This window comes from Branchiostoma lanceolatum, chromosome 17 (genome assembly GCF_035083965.1).
Source record: "Branchiostoma lanceolatum isolate klBraLanc5 chromosome 17, klBraLanc5.hap2, whole genome shotgun sequence".
Taxonomy (NCBI): Eukaryota; Metazoa; Chordata; class Leptocardii; order Amphioxiformes; family Branchiostomatidae; genus Branchiostoma; species Branchiostoma lanceolatum.
Genome location: NC_089738.1, coordinates 9,221,869 through 9,245,740, shown reverse-complemented (window position 1 = coordinate 9,245,740; position 23,872 = coordinate 9,221,869). Strand labels below are relative to the sequence as shown.

Genomic DNA, 23,872 nt, shown 5'->3' with positions numbered 1-23,872 from the left:
ACGTGGGTTAAAAGCATGAACACATTATCAAGTACGTGCGAAATTTCACTACGAAGTTCACATAGAATAGCATATTATACAGGTGTGTACACAAGACTAAAATGGGAAAAAATAAAGTGCAAGTGGACCAGCCTCCTTGCTGATGAGACTTCATTTATCGGAATCGCTTTGTGTTGTGAGACGTTAAAAGCAATTAAGCAGAGGATCCAGACCCAGAAGTCCCCTTTGCAAAACATGAGGCTAAATTGGAAACTCACAGATGTGTAGACCTGCTTTGACACTAATGGAGAGGGCATCATAAATACACATCCAGTAACTATTTTCTTGTTATATTTCATTGTGCTAGCGTCTGTATTGATGTTCTGAACAAGGTCATCGTATTATTGTACCTATCGTAGTCTATCCGTATCGTATCATCACATTATGATTGTTGTTCATTTTGTTCACAAAATCACATCTATGTGATGTGTATGGTATGAATGCTAAGTAAGTTGGATAGTTTTTAGATATATCATATTTGTTGAAGCTATGGAATCGGATTGACTATAATATACATTTGACAACTTACACAAATGCACATAACGGCATGATTTTTTTCAGCTCTTCCATATATTGATCAGAATCATTCAACCCTGACTTAACAAAGGAATCAGAAGTAAAGGATGACATCGATGATAATTGGATACAAAAAGTATCCAATTCAGCTATTTGTGGCTGCTATATACTTTTTTATTGATCATGTTCGCCATTCATTCATCCATCCATCCATCCATTCGTTCGTTCGGTCGTTCAATATATAGCAATTATCCAACAAAACTAAAATGTTTCATTCAAAGTTACTGCAGTACATAACCGTGCTGTACTAGACGCGTATAAGAAGATGGTCTAGAAGCTGGCAATTGATTAATTCCCGGAGCACAATCAGCTACTATCAGCTCTGCCACAAGAGGCTTGCTGTAGCACGCACTACTCCGTAATTATCTAATTAGATGTAATATCATGGATGAAAGGCTCTAGCCACGCTTAGGGGATAGCCTTTACCTAGCAGGACTAAGTCTTACATTTGTCACGAAGGGGCCGCATGAAAGGTAGACAAAGTGGCCAATAGTTATTTCATCATCTCTTCGAAGAATTCATTATTTTCTAACCTGAAGAAAATTCTCAGATGATTCTGTAATACATACCATGAATTTGTCCCTTGAAAATGAGGCCCATGGATGGTATATGTACTGGAAACTTAAACATGATGGCTAGGGAATTGGTGAAGACAATGATGCATTATTTCAGTGAAGCGTCCATTCCGTTCTAGGTTACACCTGCAATTACAGGGCTTATATATCTTGCGCAGAGATATGGTCTGGTCAACGTAGCGTTTGTTAATGTCACTGCCAAGCACAGTACAGTACAGGGCACGAACATTTCTCGATTAAAATAAATTATCAGTGACAGTCTACATTGCTTCAGACTCAAATGAAATGGGGTTCCAAAATGATCTGACAAAAACATACAAATAAATATAATATGCAATTAAAGAATCATCCCTAAGGATCATCAAATTAAAATGTCTACATATTCCAGACCAATTTCTAGCAATCAGATATGACCCGAAAAACAAACACGAAAACGGCGATGACTAACCTTGTGGTGACCCTTTGTAGCAGTGTTTGCCTACGGTCGTTATTCACCGCCTTCACACAATTATGCTGCCCTCCTATTCAGCAAAGTGTACAAGCAAGGCAGATGAAAAGCCCGGGTTGGGAAAATATTAGATTCAGCGGACGATCGATTGATTGCTTTCAGACATTTGTTGCCGTATGACGTTGTCAGTTACTGCTGCAAAATGCCAATGTCATGGCAGGTCGATGAAGAAGCATCATATGCTGCCGTTTTGCGATCGCCTGTCGTGTTTCTGATGTCCCTCGACATCTCAAAATGCTGGCTGTCATTATTGTCCCTTAATAGAAACTGTTCTTGAGATTCATTCACACCAAAAGGTATCGTAAATTGACAATAATTTAGCATTAATCATTCTGTGTCTTACGAAGACATACATTTAATGGGTAAATCAAAAATGAAGAGAAGAGATGAGCCCATGCAACACGCCAAAAACACGTTTCAAACAATGAAAGAACGCCACTTGGATTAGCACGGATGTTGAAGGATTTCCGTCTCCCTACCAATCGTAAATTATTGACCACTAATCGTTTCCTTCTGTCACTGTGTATCTGATACAAGAGGAATCAAGTAGCCTAAAGTAATGAGACTTGCTAATAATCATTTCTCTAACCATACACAATGGTCCAAGCTACACGGAGTAAGGACGGGCATGTTTCTCATTAAGGTGCTAACATAAAACAACCACGCACAAACAGAACAGACATTCAACATGCATTACTTGACTCTACCTTATAGCCATTGGGAAGTAATCCGTGTAGACGTGTTTCCAATACCAGGAAGAGAATTACGACAGGCTACAGTTGGCCAGCTTCATTACCAAACCGTAACAACACGCATTGGACCTCTACAGGAAACTTACCTAGTGGATGTCACTAACTGCTCAGCTGAAGTGGGAAGAACCGTCTCTCTCCACCCACAGATAGCCATTAAACATCCATTCACCCGCCACATGTGAACAGGTCCACTGTTTTAAATGTTCTGAGGGTTGGGGAATTCACGTCGATATCCTCTGAGCCAATCAGCCCTCGGGCCCAACGAGGACGTATTACCAGTCCTACAGAGACCTGTTTCGCCGACAAAAATCAATGGTTACTTTATCTGGTATTGCAGCAAAATTGGCTTGCTCGTTGGCCTAGAGGTTTTCTATGGGTCAGAAGCGCACGCGCATTTCATAATAAGCACAAAGGTGATGTATTTATGCAGCTAGCTAGCCTGAAGCACTTTCAGGTAGACCATTGTGATATTGCACTGTAGATAGAAATCTAAAACAGTTTGTCATTTGAATCTAGTCTCATCATCGTAATCTTCACATGAAAACACTAGTTGCTAGATTGGGACGATAAGGCGATTGATGTTGCTAAATACAGAAAATAAGTGCGTTCGGAGACAACGATACCCATTTTAATTGTAATTGTACTGCGTCCGTAGTCACGAGAGAGATAACAGTCACATAAAACAGATTTTTACCTATGTCTAATTATGTCTAATTATGTAATAAACAAACTAAAAATGTCTAGTCAAGCGTTCTTTGTATGTGAACATTAATCATTATTGTCAGTTGATATTGCTATCTCTTTCGCATATCAACTTTATGGATTACATGCATGTCGTTAATCATTAGAAATTTCAATATGGTGCTAGTTGAATACGCAGCCCGATATGATATCTGACAAACATCATTTAAATTCTACTTAGTTGATACGTATAGTCGTTGAATTAATCGTTCGTTTGTACTTGTGCCAACGAGACATCGTGTCAATTAGCAATATAGATATGGATTATATCAAAAGCTAAACGATGGTGACAACACCTCCATATTCCTAAAATAGAATTGACAACTACTTGCTAATAGCTAACATTTTGAAGTTTTACCTCCAATTTATTATTGACAGCGGCAAAATAATCTTAGATTACAATGCAATCCCCCATTGTTTGTATCCGGTACGTAACAGGGTATGTAAATATACGGCATTGACATGCTAGGCCATGTGGCTTCACCTCATGTGTTATTACCCACCACACCCAAAGGTTATATAGATAACACCCACGTCAGAAACCAATCAGTGGCAACTAGCTCTATCTTCTTGCTAAGCAACCGCCTGTTGAACGATCATAAGAGTCGTTACGGTAGATCTTTCATACCAAAAAAAAGCTGTCATTGTTTCAAGAAAGCAGCCCTCCCTATTCCATGAATGAGCGGACAGGAAAGGGCAATTGTCGGCAACAACAGACACAAATCCCATCAAGAAGCAGCTGCCATTATAACCAGCATTGAATGCATCAAGCATCGGCTGATTTAACCCACATCATTAGCTGAATAGACGTGATACAGCCGCACTGAGACTACTCACGTCAGACGATGATCTCCTTTGTTCTCGTGCTTCCAGCTTGCTCTTTCCAAGCCTCATTCCACACTCGTCTAGTCTAACAAGTGCGCAGAATTCGATCCCCGCCCAATCAAATTACTCTCCTTGCACCAAACACGGTGACGCCTTCATGCTGCTTAACCTCACTCGGCTCCTCGTCCATTATTCTCTGATCATATCGGGCTTCCTAGGAGTTAGAATGATTCTCTGTAGACAAACGTGCTTTTAGTATCTCTGAATTAGTCCGGTGGAGCATAATGGCCCGTGTGGCTTGCGCTGTGAATATGAATTTCGATTTTAGATAAAGGAATACCTTGTACCTTGGCACTTTAAACCTCTGATCTGACGTTGTAGATGCACTGCGTGACAGAAATATCAATCAGCTGTGTCCAATCTTCTTGATCTTGTAGACCATGTTTTAGGCCTAAATCCCACATCTTAACTATAAACAGCAGTGGTCATCATATGGGAAATACTGCTGCATTGTATCTATTATATGATCAGGAAAGGAAACAGAATCGTTTTTTTTTTTAATTCGCAGACGCAGAAGAACTTGTTATTGCTGTAGAATCGACCAAGGTAGATGCGTTTCCTAATCCACACCTCTAGGAAAACAGTCTACTCTACTCCGTGCATGAGAAATTGATGCGAAAGCCAGTTGGGGCTATCCTAGCCGCACCTTAAGTGTGTGTCTGTTTCCATTCGGCGAACCCAGGTCAGAATGTGATACAGAGAACACCAAGACCCTTTCTGGCGAATACATCACTCAGAGGCATCTATTGGATCTAGGGATATTCTACTTATATTTGTCAAACGTAGTATTCACTTTTTAATATTTTTGTGTTTGCTTGATAGACTAGCTGTTCGGGTGTTATCAATGTTCACTTCCCACTATATTCTACTTCATTATGTGGATATCCACTCTCTCTGGTAAGTTAAACTTCGTGTCCAAAAGATAAGCTTGCTATTGATTTTGTTATTTGTTACTTGTAGACGGTAACCTTTGATGATGTATGTGATAGAAATATAAAACACATAGATCATATGAAGGAAATCTTTAAAGTTCCACATGGAAACATAGTTACGTGATACCATTGGAATGATCTACGATCTAGAGCAGATTACTGCAAATAACATTTCTTTACGAGAAAGTCCATATTGACAAGGGACTGGGTGTTGCTGATAGAAAGGCACTGAAAGGAATCCATCTTCGTAAAGCCACATGTTTTTCTGCGCATAATTAACTTTGACCCCAATGGACATTAGAACTTAATACCTTTGTATTAAATGTTAGAATGGTTTTATCGATCGGCCCAAATTAGATGCATTATTAGTTTCCTGGAATAATCCCCGCGGAGGCTTTCCTTCTGTGAATCGTTAAAGCAGGGGAGTTAATATAAGCAAGAGTGAAACTCGGCCATTTCCACAATCTACAACACAACCAGGGACACTCATTCAATCTCGAATCCACAGATATCCTAGACCGCGAACCCCGCTGGTTGGAAGGGGGAGTTAGAGAATCAATATATGAGAGAATATACAATCCCACCCTCAACAGGAAAGGAGGTCTACACGTCGAACTTTCAGGCACTTGGAATAATGCATTCCCTTCCCCCAGATGAACATCATTAGTTCCTGTACTAAAACAGCAGGAGCTAATTGGCTTATTAGCATACAACCGTGTCTTGACTTAGTCTTCTATTGAACCATCCTAAATTGCCTTCACCTCATTAACATTTCAATTCAGAGTTTTGGTATAAAACCTAGTTCACCAGTTCTTTCCTATAGTCACTGATGAAAGATAGCAGATGCTCTCTGGAACATCTGACCGTTTCAAAATTGTATCCATTTGCTTGTAACTGTTTTTTGGCAGAAGAGTAAAACTGTTATGTCTTGATAATTCGACCATTATGTATTAATCAGATATCAAAATACAGCCTTTTTAACTCAACAAAAACTATGAAACGGTAGGTTCATATCATAGTATGCATTGGTAACTTATCGGTAGAACATAATTTCGTCTCATATACCAATCAACATTGATAGTATAGCTATTGCATATGTAGTTTAAACAACCTGGCTGCATTGCTAAGTTTAGACAGAAACCGACTAACAAAGGGTTAACATACGTTTATTATATCCTCCATCGAGTTATTTTAAATTCTAACGTGCAACAGGGGAAAATGCAATAAAGGGCATCAAGTAAATTACATGGCCCGATCGATAATTCGAGAATGTATTGTCTGCATGGACTTCACAAAGTAAGAATATGACTGTCGTGACAAGAATCTTGATGTATTAAGGATTTCTTAATCTTATTTCATTGATGATACACTCTAATCATTAAGATTAATGAAAGAAATATATCATCTAACATAACTGGAATTACCTTTTTGAATTTTGGTGTTTATCTGTGAATCTAATTGACATTCCAGTAAAGCATTTCTGGCTATGAAAGGTGCCAGGGACCCTTTTATCACAGTTGAAAGGAATGTCCACCGGGTTCCAAAGCTCTCCCAAAAGAGCCAGCCGACCAAAGATGACCACCGTTATGACAAAGACATCAAATGCATCATGGCGCCTGCCTGCGTGGGGGTCAGACACTAGAGCTTAGACGCAAGGTCGTATGTATTGTTCATAGTGTGCTTTTCTGGTGGACTTAGTTATGGATTTACTTCTCTCTCTAAGGCCAAAAACGCACTTTCCATGGTAATACCTTAGCTGGGTCTGTGTATCAGCTGTCCAATAGATGTATATTGCCTCCATATGAAGAGTTCCTACTTGAATAAGGCATTGCTGATGATATTTAGACCAAAGTCATTTACCATTTTGTTTCTTGTAGTTACTATATAGTGACTTGCAAATTAGTTTCTTTAGAAGCATATTGAAAAGCTCTACTTTGCGTACAAGACTTGATAGATGTAGTAGATGTAACATCAGAGACACTTCGATCTTGCAGTACCAAGGTGTTAATCCACAGGCCTCAACCTAGTTGGTCATAGCCTTGATATGGATTACCACTCTCCAGACCGTTACTTATAGAGCAATTTCAGTTCTTGCACCTTGGTCTTAACGTTATGTGGTAGCAGCACCTACGCTCTACATTCCACCAATGATTGTCAGAATTTGTTTTCGTCGCTATCATTTCTTAAAAGGATGTGTGCTTAAGTTAGGAAGCAGAGATGGAAAAGCAAAGCAAGATATATGTTTTAGAGTATCTCTAAGTAGTGTTCTGTCTCCAAGATGTCTGAGACCGAACAAATTGGTAATCTGTACTTGGGCAGACATCCTTATGCGTAAGGTGGATCGGTTAATAGAAGATTGTAGACCTTGTCGCCAAAAATCAACAAGTTCATGATCATGAATATGACTTTAAGGTTTATATCCCAATCAGTAAAGGTGGCCGTCAGATCATAGTCTAGACTTACCCTGGAGATACTAACGGCGATAAGATGGAACATCGTGACCATGAATGTGTCTTGTCGTTGAGTCCAAATTTGTTTTGCGTGTGACCCTTTGGCAGTTGCATTATCAATCCTATGGGCAGGAGAATACCGTTGATGCCATAATCACATTAAAGGTAATGATAAATTCACACCTCAAATTACTCTAGGGTCTACGTTTGAATAGCACTATATATCTACTGTGCAACTTTTGTAAATGCAGCAATAATCTACTGTCGATTACCATTGACTTCATTTCCTGATATTTTTTCAACAACAAATCAAGCCAATCTGAATGTTTTTAGATAATGGTTAAATTCAGTTGCTGTCAAAAAGGAGCAGATGGATAAATCATTTTCCTTCCTTGTCTAAAAAGTGTATGTTACCAGTGATAACAAAACCTTTGCCGCATTAAGTAAAAAATGCTCCATTTGATAGAGTTTCTCATTTGCCTCCATATCTATGTCCGTGTCTACATGATAAATAGTGGGCTTTAGAAACCGAATGAAAACTTTGTCGACCGCAGGCACGCCTTTCCCTATGTGAGCTTATGCCGTATCTGTCTTTGACTGAAATAATTACATTCAATGACGCGAAGCAAGGCGTGAAATACCTCACGTGAATCACTGTCAAACGTGTGATCCGCTTGCAACTTGTGGAACTAAACTGGCTCCCAATGATATCATGGGGATTAAGAAAACAAACGAAACAACGACAAGAAATCGAATATCATATCCCGAAGATCAATAGCTCTTATATTTTGTCAACTTCTTGTTTTATTCGTTTTGGTGAATTTCTTGCTAAATCGTTTATACATTTTCCTGCCTTTCTTCGGGACCCGAAACCTAGCCCAAGCCTGCGGCACCGACTTTGGACTTAGATACCAGGATCCTATTTTAAAACTAGCAAGGACTGCATTTAACTTCAACTTGAAAATTTCCGGATTCCACACCAAATAGCAATAGAACACAATAGACTACAGCATAACTGCCAACCATTTAATTTGTAAAGTAGCCAATTACTGGAATTCAAAGCACATTAAGTAGAATATCATACTACTTACCATCAAATTATAATGATTAATGTAAGCTCAGAGAGGTGTTAAGGTAAGCTGCTTGGGGTATCGCCGCCGCCTCAACTCTAATTTAAGGTTAATCCCTGAGGTATAATCTGGCTTCTAGCGTGCCTTATGCATGGCATTCCCTGGCGAGCAGTCACAAATGAACCTGAACAGAAAACGTCCTATTTCCCTCGTGATTCAATAATTTGTTGGATTGAAATACCAATGTTGACTAGAAAAATGATATGAAAATAAGAATAGGATCGTAATCAATGGCATTACTTCAATTACTAAAAATAGATTCCAGTATCGAATGGATTAATTATTTACGTATTATTCCTCATTTAGTTGAAGTTCTGCTCATGTCAAAAAGAAATGGACTCTAGGGACTTTTGAATACGTTGAGCGCAACCATCTGTTAGTATTCAACGCATCATTTAACTCAGCAATTTTTCAACCGTGCAACCGGATTGAAATTACGTGTCGAGCGACTCTCTTTGATGATAGCATGTTACCGTGTATACTTCATCACCCTTAATGACAACGAGAAGGACACCATATAAATGAATTCGTCCTGTTAGGTGTAACAACGGATTTATCTAACCTTACAGTCTTATACCACCAACGTAGCTCCGTAGGAATCCTTTGTCGTGTAAGATACTTTCCTGCTGGCTAAGTATTGCATATAAACACTATAATTTAGCAGCAGTTGGTGTAACATTAGTGAAAATAACTGCCCATTGCGCTATTTTCAATCACAAATACCCTTTTAGAAATTTGATGAAATATTAGCAAAACCATAACACTGACAGTTGGTGTACCGTTAGTGAAAATAACTGCCCATTACATTATTTACAATCACAAATACCCGTTTAGAAATTTGATAAAAGATTCATAACGCTACAGTACTGACGTTTCCATGATGACGCTCTAGCTTGAAATATGAAACAAAAATGAAAAAAGCTGAAAAATGTTTGAACATATTCACGTTAAGATTTATTCATAAGCATTTTTTTTTAATTTTGGCGCCAAAAACTACATAGAGGACCTTTAACGATAGACAGGTTTGCTGAACTGTCTATCAGGCTAATGGCCCCTTGGGAACCACAACCTTTGCCTGACGTCTTTCCCGACCCTGTCAATGTAATACTATTCATAGATCAGACTAAGTCGCGTTTTGGTGACATCTATCTTCTTCCGACAGACGTTCTAAACCCTAAGAGGCTTTTCCAAAATGATGCTTTTAACATGATTGTGGCCAGCCGTCGCAACTGCTTTCACGGACTTTGTTGGTCACGTTAGCAAGTATATGTGATGTACAAAAGCTGGAGTTTCAAAAAAGGGCTTTTAGAGTAGATTTTCAAACAGATGCTTGCGAGAACGTTTAGTAGAAGACTGGCATGTTCATACGTATGATATTTGTCTCATCGAGAATCATGAGCATATCTTATCATGATTTAATAGTACACACATTAAAATCACCCTAGATATGTTACAAGTGCATAAAAATCTACATCATAAGCATTTTGTAGTTTCTTGTTACGTAATTTCGTAGAGGTTAATGAAACACCAGAGTAGAAAGCAATAATAACATTACCAGCCTGATCATAAAAGCTTGATGGCCGAAAATATCCACAGTAAATAGTTTAAACTATTATATATCATAGTTTTATGTTTCTCGCTTACTGTCCCAGAGGAATATACCTGCACAACCTATTAACCTGAGTAGATTGTCGTTTTTACAGTACGTTGAATGATTGTGTGGCGTCAACGTGTTAGACGACTGTAGCTCGGTCAATTTATCTGAGTACAAGTCTTTATCTGCTATCATAATTTATTATGTTATCTATGTACCAGTGAATGCCATACTTTGTACCTTGTACAATTGTTGTGCAATAAAGTTATTATCATATATATCAGAGCTTTATGTGCCTTGTATACTGTCCCAGAGGAACATACCTGCACAACCTATTATCCTGAGTAGATGGCCGTTTTTTACAGTTGAATCATTTTTTGGCGTCAACATATTAGACGGCTGTAGTTCTGTCAATTTGTTGGAGTACAAGTCTTTATCTGTTATCATATATCAGAGCTTTATGTGTCTCGTACGCTGTCCCACATGAACATATACATGTACAATCTATCAACTTCAGCCAAGTTTTTTTTTTTTTTTACAGTTGAATCATTGTGGCGTCAAAATATTACACGACGGTAGCTCTGTCAATTCATCTGATTACAAGTCTTTATCTGGTATCATATATATCAGAGCTTTATGTGCCTTGTTTGCTGTCCAAGAGGAACATACCTGCACAACCTATTATCCTGAGTAGATGGCCGTTTTTACAGTTGAATCATGGTGTGGCGTCAACGTATTAGACGGCTGTAGCTCTGTCAATTTGTCTGAGTACAAGTCTTTATCTGTTACCATATATATCAGAGATTTATGTGTCTCGTACGCTGTCCCACATGAACATATACATGTACAATCTATCAACTTGAGCCAAGTGTCTTTTTTTAAAGTTGAATCATTCTGGCGTCAACATATTAGACGACTGTAGCTCTGTCAATTCATCTGAGTACAAGTCTTTATATATCATCATATATATCTGTGCTTTATGTGTCTCGTATGCTGCCTCATATGCACAGCAATATACTGTACCTACACAACCTATCAACTTTAGTAGATTGTCGCTTAATTGCAGTTGAAACATTCTGGCGTCAACATATTAAACGGCAGTAGATCCGCCAATACATCTGAGTAATAGTCGGGTGCAACTTTTCAACGTTACTGTCTAGGATTAATGACTCAGATGGAAAGAGTCACAGGTGCACACAGCCGCTTGGGGTATGTTTACAACACAGAGACGAAATAACATGCCGTGGGTCATGGGGTCCTCCGAGAGTTTGGGGGTAGTCTACACCCCTCTTGATTGATCTGGTGCTATTTCAAAAATGTTGATGTTTGAAGTGCCAACTTCAAGCCCTAGGGTTAAGGACAGTTGTTTTTGATGGTCGAAGGGTCATGCAATTTCCTTTTTAATCTAACGTTCCTGAGACGAATGATTCCTTATTGTAAAATAAACGGTAATGTATAATGGAACATGGTAACATTATATGACATCTATTCATATATTATCATTATCTTTATTGCCTCTAACAGGTCGTACTGTTCATGTTAATCTTAGCGACGGCTTAATGAGTAGCTTAAAAACTATTTTCTCTCATTAATCAAATATAGTTATGTTTTCTAGGTTCTTTTATCAAAGTTTCTGCTAACAAGACATAATTGATATGGTGGAATATGAATAGGCTAGGTTCAACATTGGTTAAGAAAGAGAATGATAGCACAGAATGATAAGAAAAATAGATTACATAATTTATAAGATTTCCTTTTGCACTGGTATTATGTCAGGTATATCAGTCATGGAACGCAGGTACATTCATGTATGCATATTGCTAAAATAATCAATGAAGCGCTCGGGATTAATTGTTCCAATCCATTTAATTCAATCCACCTCAGAAATAGAAGTCCTACTGCCCAGACAAATATAAAGACCAATCACTCTTTACCCAATCACCAATAATAGAAATGGCTTACATTTGAAATACATCTTTATTTTTTTTTGCAAACAGTGCGATAGGGTTTGCTGCGCCGAAGGCGCCACCGTGTGAAGTAGGAGAGTAAAGCATTGTTTATGGTGGTGTCAAATGGCAGGTGAATGGACGGCCAGTCATTCAAACCACCCTGTTCCCATCGTTGTCGTCCAACCCTGACCTGGCTTTTTTATAAGTACAAGGAATATCTTTTCACAGGTATTCATCATGTAAGGTAATCCGTAATATATGCTTCAGAGATGTTCTACTGCAACAGATGGGTACTTATCGGAAGGTGATGAATCCTTTAACGGCCATTCATCGTCAGCTGGCGCCATTCATGCCAAGATCTTTCTATGTAGAAGCCAGAGTAGGATCTTACCTTGTAATGAAGGAAGAGTCGTATCTAGCTGCAGGTCCGGTAATGCTGTTGGTGTCACCACAGATTTCTCCGGTGTAAGAACGAGTGTTTGCCGGCATTGCCGCGTGACGAAGCCGGTTGGGTGGTCGCTGTTATTGGGGAGCGTTCACAGCGTGCGTAAAACACTTTGATAGAGCATTCATGGAGACTGTTCCATTAAAGGTATCTTTTGAAGGGGTGCAGAGTTGTCAATAATAAACTTAAAGCCTAACTCCAACGGCGGCTTGGTGACGAAACTGTTTTCTATCATCATTCATCGTTTGGTTTAAAGTGTATGTAAATGTCTCACGCTAAACATTATGAGCTAAATATCACAAATGCAATGTTAACTTCGCATGTCTCTTTTGTTAGACACCTTAACGGCCAACAACTAATTCATTTTGTAGAATATGCTTAAATAGTGAAGAGTAGAAAATCAATTAAGGGCTTTTCAAGAAGAGCACATCGACCTTCTCCCTTTCTTTAACACTTTGGTTATTCGGGAGCCAATAGGTCAGCGTCCTTCTAGCAAGGATAGATAACACTCCTGAAGGATGGGTGTCTAGGCGTTATCATCGCTGTCCACACGCCTGGTATCTTGACTAGAACGTCCGGGGAGTATCTGCCGACTGATATTTCCAAGAAGCTGTTAGAGGTAATGGAAATTAAAGGTTCTCCAGAATTGCCGTAGAATATGTATGTGGCGAAATGTTCCTAATTTACTGTGAGGTTACAAGGCAAATGGTGGGCAAGAAACACTTTACGTCTCAAGACATATTTCTTTTAACATAAAACATGGCTTCCTCATTCTCTGAGAACGTAAGGCAGAATTACCATACAAAAGAAACTCTGGTAGGTTGGGTGCCTGAAGTTTTCACTGAGCCAATCAATGGCTACGACCTGATAAAGAAGTTTGTAGTTTGTCATCAGTGCTCAGAAAGTTTGGTGCAGTATAAGAACGAACTGCATTAGAAGCAGACAGCTTAATATGTTATCCGTACATATGCAAATCGTAATCTTAAGAATCACAACGTTCTGATTTGATGTCAGTTACTAAAGATACGGTCACAAGATCATCATTAGAATCACTATGTCACAGTTTATAATCTTAATGGTTAACCTCCGAATCTTCGATTTATTTTTGGCCACCGTTATTGGATATGAGGGATGATGAATAGTGCACAAGCAATAGAAATCGATTTTAGCAACGAGTTTTGTAACTTCTCGCGACGTCAAGTAACGCTATGGGCCATATTCTGCTAAAATTCAATTCTAGCTAGCACTCCCAGTCCGCAATTGATGGTGACCACCACTACGGCGCCGTGGCTGGCCAGGATGGTCCCATTTCCGGTTCCGGAAGTGTAGCTACCGCCGCGGATGAACACCATTACTGCTAAAGTGTAGTTCTCATCACGAGTAGGACCTAAAGTGGCAGATTTCGATTCGTTGATTACCTGTAAAAGCTGTGATACAATACATCTATCATAACATCTATCATAAAACTGTAAAAAAATGTACATAATGATATGTAAACTTACATAAGGTACAAACTGACAGAAACAAGCATTATACATATCAATGTTGCACTGTATGGTGTAAATACGACCGCCCATAGTGTCTTCTCACAGAAACTTGTCCAAGCTAGCATATCTAGATTAACCAAAGATCTCGTTATGCCTCAATTTGCAAGTTGACCTAGATCTTCAGGGCCAGTGACCTCTTTGAAGCAACCTGACGTCTTTAACGAACCGCGAAGAAAAAGGTTACAATACTCCATACTAACGAAGCGGTCGACAGATCCAGGCTGCCCCCTGCAATGAAGACTTATTATAGAATCGTTATTTAAGGGATTACTTATCTTACACAGACGTCTGCTTTTGACATTGAGCTGAACATGCTAGAAGTACAATACTGTTGTATAATGATTGTAGTTGCTGCATTTACGAACTAATTACAAGTTCAAAAATCTTTGTCAAAGTTGGTTGAAATAGCACACTTCTTTCCTTATGCATTAGAAATATTTTTGTGTGTTAGCGATGAAAATGCTTTCCAAAATAATGTCTACTATGGTTTTACTTATCAATCTAAACCCTTACCAAGACAGGAGCAATTTATCCAGTCACGACTGCTTGAGTTTATAAATATTCGACTTGAGTATACGAAGTACGTGGCCAGTTTCTTGGGGTGCAGTTTCAGGTCAGTTTTGATTACCTCTCTACCCAAGAAGATCCGTAGTCACAGCTGGCAATCCTGCCTGCCCTGAACCCTCCCCGGTAACAACCACCACTAATGGGTCGTTTTGGTCTACCCACAGTCGGCCAATTTTCCTCGGCTGACTTTACAAATGATCTTGGATCAACGTGGGTATAGTACACATGGGCAAACGTCGTGCCCAGCGTGTTTTGATGATGGTAATTACTGGCATTGTCGTCACATTTAGTGCCACTCTCTGCTTTAAAAGCACACTACATGGCGCCTTTGCAGATTCAAACGGTAAGAAGAGCTGTATAAGTGATCTAGGAACATCGTAGCCTTCAACGTATACTACGATGGTGCCAGACAATGACTTGGCCAGCACCGCAAAGTTTTTGACATCTGTAATGAGAGAAACGAAAGCTTTTAAGCTAACATCTTCCACATGCACAGTATTTGTGAACCTAATCGCTTTATTCCTCTTTCTAATCACAAGTTTGGTCTACCTGCCTAACTTCTGCCTGAAGATCAGAAATGGTCCACATAAGCATCATTAGATATTTCAAACTCGCATTTGCTTGGCAAATTTGTAAATGTTGACCTACATAGTTAACTTCTTACTACTTTCAATACAATTCCAAGAAAATCATAATCCATTTTCGTTGTGAACATGATTGGCTACAGTGCGGTGCATTTCATTATCATTTGACATTAATGTTGGTTACCATTATAATATTTTAACATAAATCATGTTCAGATCCAGCTTGAAGTCTCATTGGCATTGTATGTGACATTCATATAAAACAAAATATACACAACAATTACATGGTTTGACTTAGCAGTTACATAAAATCGCTTGACATTGATACGTGCTTCCTAATGCCTGAACATTTATGCATGATTACATAAGGTTTTAGAATTCTAACAACGATCAGATAAAATCTTGTCATGGTAAAAGTAACAATCAATACTGACTTTCTCTGAAAAGAACTTCACCGCCTATTACATTACTAGGGGATACAAAAGAACCATTAGCTGCCACTACTATGGAATGTTTTAGAGATCGTAGTGCAAATGATAGTTCATGTCTTTTGGTTTTACTGTTGCCTGGTAGTGACCCTCTCGGTGGAGACAGTAGGGATTGTCATCATGGAAGCTCATCTGTGTTCGTAGTAATCATAATACAATGCTAAACTTTCTTCCCACACTAAGGTATTCGATATTCACGGATCAAATTTTCAACGACCACTGTCGCCTTCTTCGGGATCAATACTGACCAATCACTCCCGAACGTAAACTCGCGAGAGTTACTGACACGTGACTTTATTGACATGTGTCTTTACGCATACGTGACGTCAGCAATTGGTCAAACGTACCAGTATGTTTATAACGCACATTGCCTCTGTTTAGTGACGGATAACGCCCACTGTCTCTGTTTAGTATGGATTGTCCTTCTCGACAAAGACGGTAGGGATTATGTTGACCATAACTTTCTATTGATATTGCAGCAATGCGTCAGTGCCATCGATGATTACTTTAGCAGCAAGACTGCTATTCATAGCATGAATGAAATGCCAAGTAGATGTGTCTACGACCATTTTCCTCATCCTTAATAGGTTGCAAGATAATCATGTAACGTAGAGAGTATACTATTAGGCTCATAGCCGTAGGATACCGTTCGCCATGAACTGAACGATTGCTTTGAACTTTAACAGAATGGAAGCTGTTCCGCATATTAATCGCCTCCTATAGGCTAAACTAGTTACAGCGTACTAGGCTATTAAAGTAAGGATACTATTTGTAATATTTGAGCACTACCTATACTCTTGATATAATGACAGTTAACTTGACGGCATATATTTACAAGTCTGTCACACAACGATAATTGCTGACCGCTACTGGTGGACAACCACCATCTGTGACGCCGACGAATGGACTCCGGTAATGAGAGGATAAATCCTAGGAGAATTGACATAATTTACAGCAGTGACCTGCGGTTAAATGTGTTGGCTTGCTAATGAAGATATAAATTTCCCATGGAAGCAAAATGGCCGCAGTCAACGCGAATAGGCAGACCTGCTGTCACCAAGAATGCAGGAAACAATTTATTTTTCTGCGAAATCAGGCTAAAAAGTTCTCTAGCTACACGGAATAATGTCGATGAAGTAAAATCTATATACACAATTCCTTAAGTTCTAGATCTTTCTTTTTAGTTATAAAGAAACATACGAGGGAGAAAGTAATTCAAGGGATTTTTATTTCAATGTACCAGGGTCATTTTTTCATCGAGTTGAAATTTGGTACAAAGGTAATATGGCACATATCTCTTAGACTTTTGTAGGTGTAATTGATTAAAATGTTCTTTGCTTCTGAAGAACCTCCAATGGAGTGGTCATCTGGAAACCACTCTGTCACTCATTAACATCTGACTATAAATTGAGATGTTTCAGTCTCCAGAAGATATTTGCCATTACCTTCGTGCCAAATTCAAACTCGTTCGATGATATGTCTGTTATACTTGAATTACATTTTGACTCACCCTCGGAAATACGTTGAAGTATTCAACTTGCAAAATGCTTGAATTCTTTATTTTTCTAGCAATGACGCTTAAAATCTTTTTGATTTTGTTTTCGTCATGAACTGAACAATCCGACTGCTATAAAGTTAGTTTTGATACCTAAAATACTACCCGTTGATAACAGGGCTGCAGATGTTATTATGACTGGTTTATTCGTTGAACCTCTCTTCGCAGCCCAAAAGTTCAAGTACAGACAATCTTCGTCCAACGTCTCCAGGAACGGCCGCTTGGCTACCAATGTTCTTAAAGTGCCTTGCATCGCTAAAGAAATTATAATATTTGTAACTGAAGAATATCATAGAGATACGGTATACGGATGTGACAAGAAAGGATATCTGAATCCTAGGTAGTGTCTTCAGTGTACATGTGATTAACGTGACTTCCTCGGCCTTCCTTTGCTATCACTCAATAAGTAGGTTGTGCTCTTCTGCCAGAACCTCTTATACTACAGGCTTAACGATTTTAAAGATTTTTGGCATCGCTGCGAGTCGATGTGCGAGGTTCATTCTACATTCGTCTTGTCTAACAGGTGCCTATAATAATTTGACCATTGTCGAATCCAATTTCTCTCTTTGCAAGAAACACTTTCGATGCTGTCGTCTTCATGCTGCTAAACCTCATGTGGTTCCTTGTAACACTGTTCATATCGTTTTAAGATTATTCTCCCCAGACAATAGTTTCTAAATTAGCTTGGCGGAGCGTGATGGCCCATGTGACCTACTCAGTGAACAGGAATCCGGTTCACACTCGCTAATTATATCTATCTTCACGTTGATGTAGCTATAGGTTGCGGATGCTCTGGTCCATTTACGTAGCGTAATAAGATGGCCAACTGACATTTTAAACTGATATCAAATGATATTTGAAATTCGCAAATCAATAGAATATAGCTTTTTCAATTTTGACTACATATGATATCGTAAAATATCGTGGCTAATGTTTCCCTGCAATAATATTTTGCGCATCTACAACATTGATCTTCTATATCTAATTGGGTTTTTGGTCAACCTGATCCTGACCATAGTAATACTGGTACGTATCGGCTGATTGGATTTCGATTTTAGATAAGATAATTTCTCTTTGTCTGAATCACTCTTATACACCATTCTTATATAATGCAATGGTATATTGATTATCATTGACGGAATTTTTTGCATCGTAATAGCTGTTTTCTGACCAGTAGTAAATGAGAGATGGACTTCGTCATGTCGGTTTACATCCCAATGTATGGCAAGGGGAAAAAACTAAAGTAATTACATCTATGGTCCAATAAAACGAGAATATGGTGTTTTCATTGACTTAACATTATCGAATTTCAAACTATTCATTTCTTTAGTTTCAGTTAACAATGGTTGATGCTTTAGAGCTTTATCAATATATTCTTATTACCTTCGCGACGAATGGTTTCGTCGAGTAGGTTATTCGATGATGCTTGTCTGTGTGTCTGTTAGTGAACAGAATAAGTCGAGAACGCCTGGATGGTTTGTTGTCGTATTTGGTGTGTCGGTGTGTATGTGGGAAATCTCAAGATGATTAGATTTTGGGCGAAGTGTTTTGCATAATTAACGAGAAAAGTGTAAAAATGTGTTAGATTGTATGCTCATACTATGCTTTCTGGTTGCGACGTGTGGGCTGTATTGTTTCAGGGGATATTGACACGGGTAAATGGGTGCAAAGTTGGTCATGAGGGGTCATGAGGCAGGCAGGAAACGTCAGTTACTTCCAGGGACAAATTGGCTATCAGCCAGCTGTAGGGCAGATACAAGAGATAGACTTGCCCATATAGGCAGTAATGCTTTAAAGCACTAAAACAAGGGCTCAGAAAAGGATTCACCTTAATTGCAAGCCCCAAAATTTCTTATGCACCAGAAAGCCACATCTGTCTACTTTAGAATCATGCAAAGAAAATAGACAGTTGACCAGCTCGTTCTCTCGTAACAGCTGACAGACGAAAACAATCGTCAACTTTGACCTACTCCCAGCCTGGAAGAGTCCACTCGGAGCATGTGAAACCAAACCACAAAGATATCTCCTTACACCAATTAAAAGACTGAAACATACAAATTTTGACCAAAGTTGGATATACACGGCCTTATATGAGTAAGAACAGTCATTAATGCAGTGCCACAGCATGGGAATACCGAGCATGTCTGTGTGTCTGTTAGTGAACACGATAAGTCGAGAATTCTTGGAAGGATTGTCTTGGTATTTGGTATGTTGGTAGGTCTCGATGAAACCTGAAAATGATTAGATTTTGGGCCCCCTATCGGCTTGTTACGGTACTGCAGCGGAACTTCCTGTTATGATATCTCGTGTTGTGGACATGCTATGGAACTGATTTTTGAGTGGTAGATAGCTCTTTGGGCAGAGAGTAAGTGGTATAGGTTTGGGCCCCCTAGCAACTTTTTTGGAACTGCAGGGGTAGGTTTTGCTTCAGACTTTGAAAGGGAATAACTCAAGAAGGGCTTGATGGAAGGTCATGATTTTTTGCATGTACATAGCTTGAGCGATGATGTACATGATTGGATACTTATTATGCAAATCAGTAACTAATTTGCATAATTAATGAGGAAAGTTTATACATTCATCAATTTCCATGATAGGACTCGCAAACATGTGACATATGTAACTGAGGAAGAGAGAAATATTAATAGATATCAGCTATGCAAATGAGAACCTCATTTACATAATTAATGAGAAAATGATATAACTCGAGATGGGCTTGATGGATGGTCATGATTTTTGGTATGTAGATAGCTTATGTGATGCTTTGTATGATTGGATGATAATTATGCAAATCAGATTATAATTAATGAGGCAATTTTAAAAACCTGCTGTGTTCCATGATATGACTATTCAAATATGTGACATTTGTAACTGAGGAAGAGAGGAATGTCAATAGATAGAAATTATGCAAATGTAGGCCTAATTTGCATAATTCATGAGAAACTACTATCATTCCATACTAGTAAATAACGGCAATTTCATACTTGTTGCATTTAGAAGTTGTGTGAATGTGAACACCATTGAATCAAATTATGCTAATAAGGAGCTTATTTGCATTATTGATGAACAATGTTAGCATAACCTTCTTTGTTAAGCTCATAATCATAACAAGGAGGTTTGGACAACTTATGTTATTTGGGTGAGGAGGATCAACTGGTATGATTTTTGATTGATGAAAAACACTCCTAATACGTCAGTCATAAAGGTCAAAATCATTTAGCGAAGGTATGAGGTCGTAGAACTCTTGTTAGAATTATAACGACTGTCTCGTCCTCTCGTTAACTATTGGATGTCCACTGCCATTGCCTACCGGTCATTTTATCTATGTCTTGACGTAGTTAGACAACTCCATCTTATGAGAGGTACTGTGGAGTTCAATCTTTTATCATGGTTATATAAAGTGTCCGCTCGGTGCCCAAAATTGTCCCGGAAGGGGCGGACGACCAAAGATGACGTCTGTTACGGCAAATACATCGAATCCATCATGGCACCCCCGTGCGTGAGGTCATCGACAACCACCGGAAAGCAAGGCCATATAATGTAGATATATCGTAGAGCGGCCGCTTTGCTGGCAGGCTCCGTTCAGAATTGAGTTAGCTCCACAAGCAACATATACTTCACGCATGGTAGATACGCAGCTGGTAGCTTGTTTATAACCTTATACAGTGCAGAATTAACATGTATAAACTACTATTAATGTCTGCTATGCATGCTCAGATATCCATGTACTTTATTTCTAAAAATAATTATAGATTTGCCATCCTCTTCTAGTTGCTCGTGTGTACAGTTGCAGCAATACATGGTGGGATTGATCGAGTACACTCTTGCTCCCCAGACCGTAACTGATAGAGCAATCTCGATTCTCCCGCCTTGATCTTTCTGGTACCGACATTTAATAACATCCACAAATTAGTTTCCACCAATAATTGTCTAACTTTGTTTTGTAAAAGAGATGTTGGGAAACGTCCCCGGAAAGTCATTTGTTTTAACATTCTCTTGAAGCATTCAGTCTCCAAGATGTCTGATACTTAACTTTACCACCGCCATTGGTAATTTGTACCTGCTAGTGGATGGACCTTATTCAGCGCATGGAAGAACGGCTCTTAGAAGGTATAGGAGCACTTGTTGCTGCAAAGCAGCAAGCAAGTTCATGGCGACGAATATCAATGCGAACTTTATATCCCAATGAACACAGGTGGCAATCATGAAGATCACATTCGAGAATTTCATTAAAAATGTGCAACTTTAATAAAATGAGTATATTTACACATTCTGATGGAATAGTTTTCTTTTATGAAACATTTTTATCATGCCATAAACAATGGTTGATGGATGAAATTATATGCAAGATGTGTGGTGTTGAATTACAAATGATCTGAAGGTAAATTTGATTTCTATTCAATCCCTTTCCATCTATCCCTTTATATATATATACATATATAGATCCACCCTTTTACTTATTTTATATATATATATATATGTATAGCTATCTTAAGTTAAACAATTACATTCAATGACGCGACGCGGTGCATAAAATTCCCCCAGTGAATCAGCGTTAACGATGTAATCCTTTGGCACATTTAAGTATCGAAGTGTCCAATTATACTGAAGATAGATAACATTTATCAACATACAGCAGGGTTATCTTGGCCAAAAAGACAAAAACAGAGTAAAAACAAGTCAGACAGCAAATTCCACCTTCAGCTTGTAATGTACTTTGATTGCCGTTAGATTTCGATTTCTGTGGTTACGCAATAAAGCCAAAAAAATTTGCATACATCCGCCCTTTTACTTCTCATGTTTGCAAGTTAGCTTCCAACGAAACTGTTTAATATATAAGTTCCTAGTAATTGCAAGGGGCCCAAACTTCTATAATTTCGTTCTTATTCAATTACCTGTAGCTATCTACGACTCATACATCACAATTGTACAAGTACTATAGCACGTACAGTTAAGAACAAAGTATGCTACAGTACCCAAGAAGACCGCTGTAGGTAAAATCAAGTCCTCACCACATACCTTAACAATCAATCTGTCTTCAGTTATGCTGTTCAACCATAAAACCACAAAGCCACGTACGCGTAAACATGCTTGACGAACTTAGACAATAGCACCACAGGCTGATGTAACTTTTGATAATATATTATAAATGAAATAAAACTGACTATATATATATACATATAGAGAGAGAGGGGGAGAGAGATGATAATGATGATGATGACGATGATAACGATATGTAACTAAAAGTTTATGTAGAAATGTTAGAAAAACAACTTTCGGCACATCAAACTTAGTTCTGAAACTTTTATACTGGTCATAACTTTCAACTTCTCTAATTATTTTCAGAACAGACAGCGTTAGTGACTCTAAGTATTAGAAACCTTTTGGAGACGCCTTCAGCAATTCATCCATCAAAATACCGTTCTCACACCAGACAGAGTGGCGTTTTGCTAAAATGTTTACTTTTGACAGGCGTCATAGGTCCAGGAAAGCTTGGTGAAGTGCATGCTTTTAACATGATTGCAGTTTGCCTTCCGTAAGTGCAACAGTAATCATGGACTTCACAAATCTCTACATACCGAATGTTAGTGTGGGCGAGCTAGCATTACGACAAAAATTTTAGCAATCATTTCTGACGGTTGAAAGCAGGAAACCTTGAATGTATCATGCAGCATTTTTGACGAAAGTGATGGAACATAAATACAGAAACACTCTACGCCTGACCACCGATGTACGAGTATTGAATAATCAAAGCAGCTAGATATGCTGCAAAATGTCTTAGGTTATTACATGTATGAATACATTCCGCAATCTTTGGATAAAGATCAAGAGTAACTTGAAATAAACCAACCGACGATACAAATCGTAATACCAGTGCGTTCAGGTCTGTTCTATAGAAGGTATGTTTATGCATTCCTACCTATGGTCTGGAGAAGACGGATTCTTTACGATATGACATTTACTGCCACTGCTCTTCACTGCTTTACTTACACCCGAACGGTTCATCAAGGGCAATATCCGAATGTTGGATGCCCACCTTTCCACAGCTTGCATACTAAACGCTTGCATTGCCATTGGGAAAGCTTTAACTGTAATACCTCCAATAGCTTTTCAGGTGGTGACAGGTGGTATCAATAATAAAATTGTATCTATTAGATGCTTAAATGGTGTCCCAACGTGTCAGAACTGGTAATCATTGTAACAGAAATATAAGTGCGTTTTTCATTTATGTAAAATTTTTATGTACCTAGAATATTGTTGTTTATATCTTATTCTGCCAATGTCTAATTCCATTGTACTGCCTTTGTCTTGTACTAGCCTGCTACTTAGGCAGCCCTGGATGTGCACCGTTAACAGACAAACCAATGAATTGATAAGAATAACTTGCATTATTGTCTGCTGTTATAAACTGAATTAGATATTTGTCATTTTTCAAAGAGTTCCAATAGATATTGGCATGGCATTACCCGGTCGTACACCAGAATTCATGTGTGTGTCTGTGCTTCCGATTGACGTCAATCAGTTCATGTCACCAATGACGTCAATTGGCTGCTG

At 38.6% G+C, this 23,872-nt stretch overlaps 1 long non-coding RNA gene across 1 annotated transcript in view; it reads left to right on the top strand.

The window, feature by feature from the left end:
- LOC136423009 (uncharacterized) overlaps positions 1–23,872 on the top strand; it is a 68,124-nt gene that overhangs the window by 30,657 nt on the left and 13,595 nt on the right. The gene's annotated exons all lie outside the window — the stretch shown is intronic.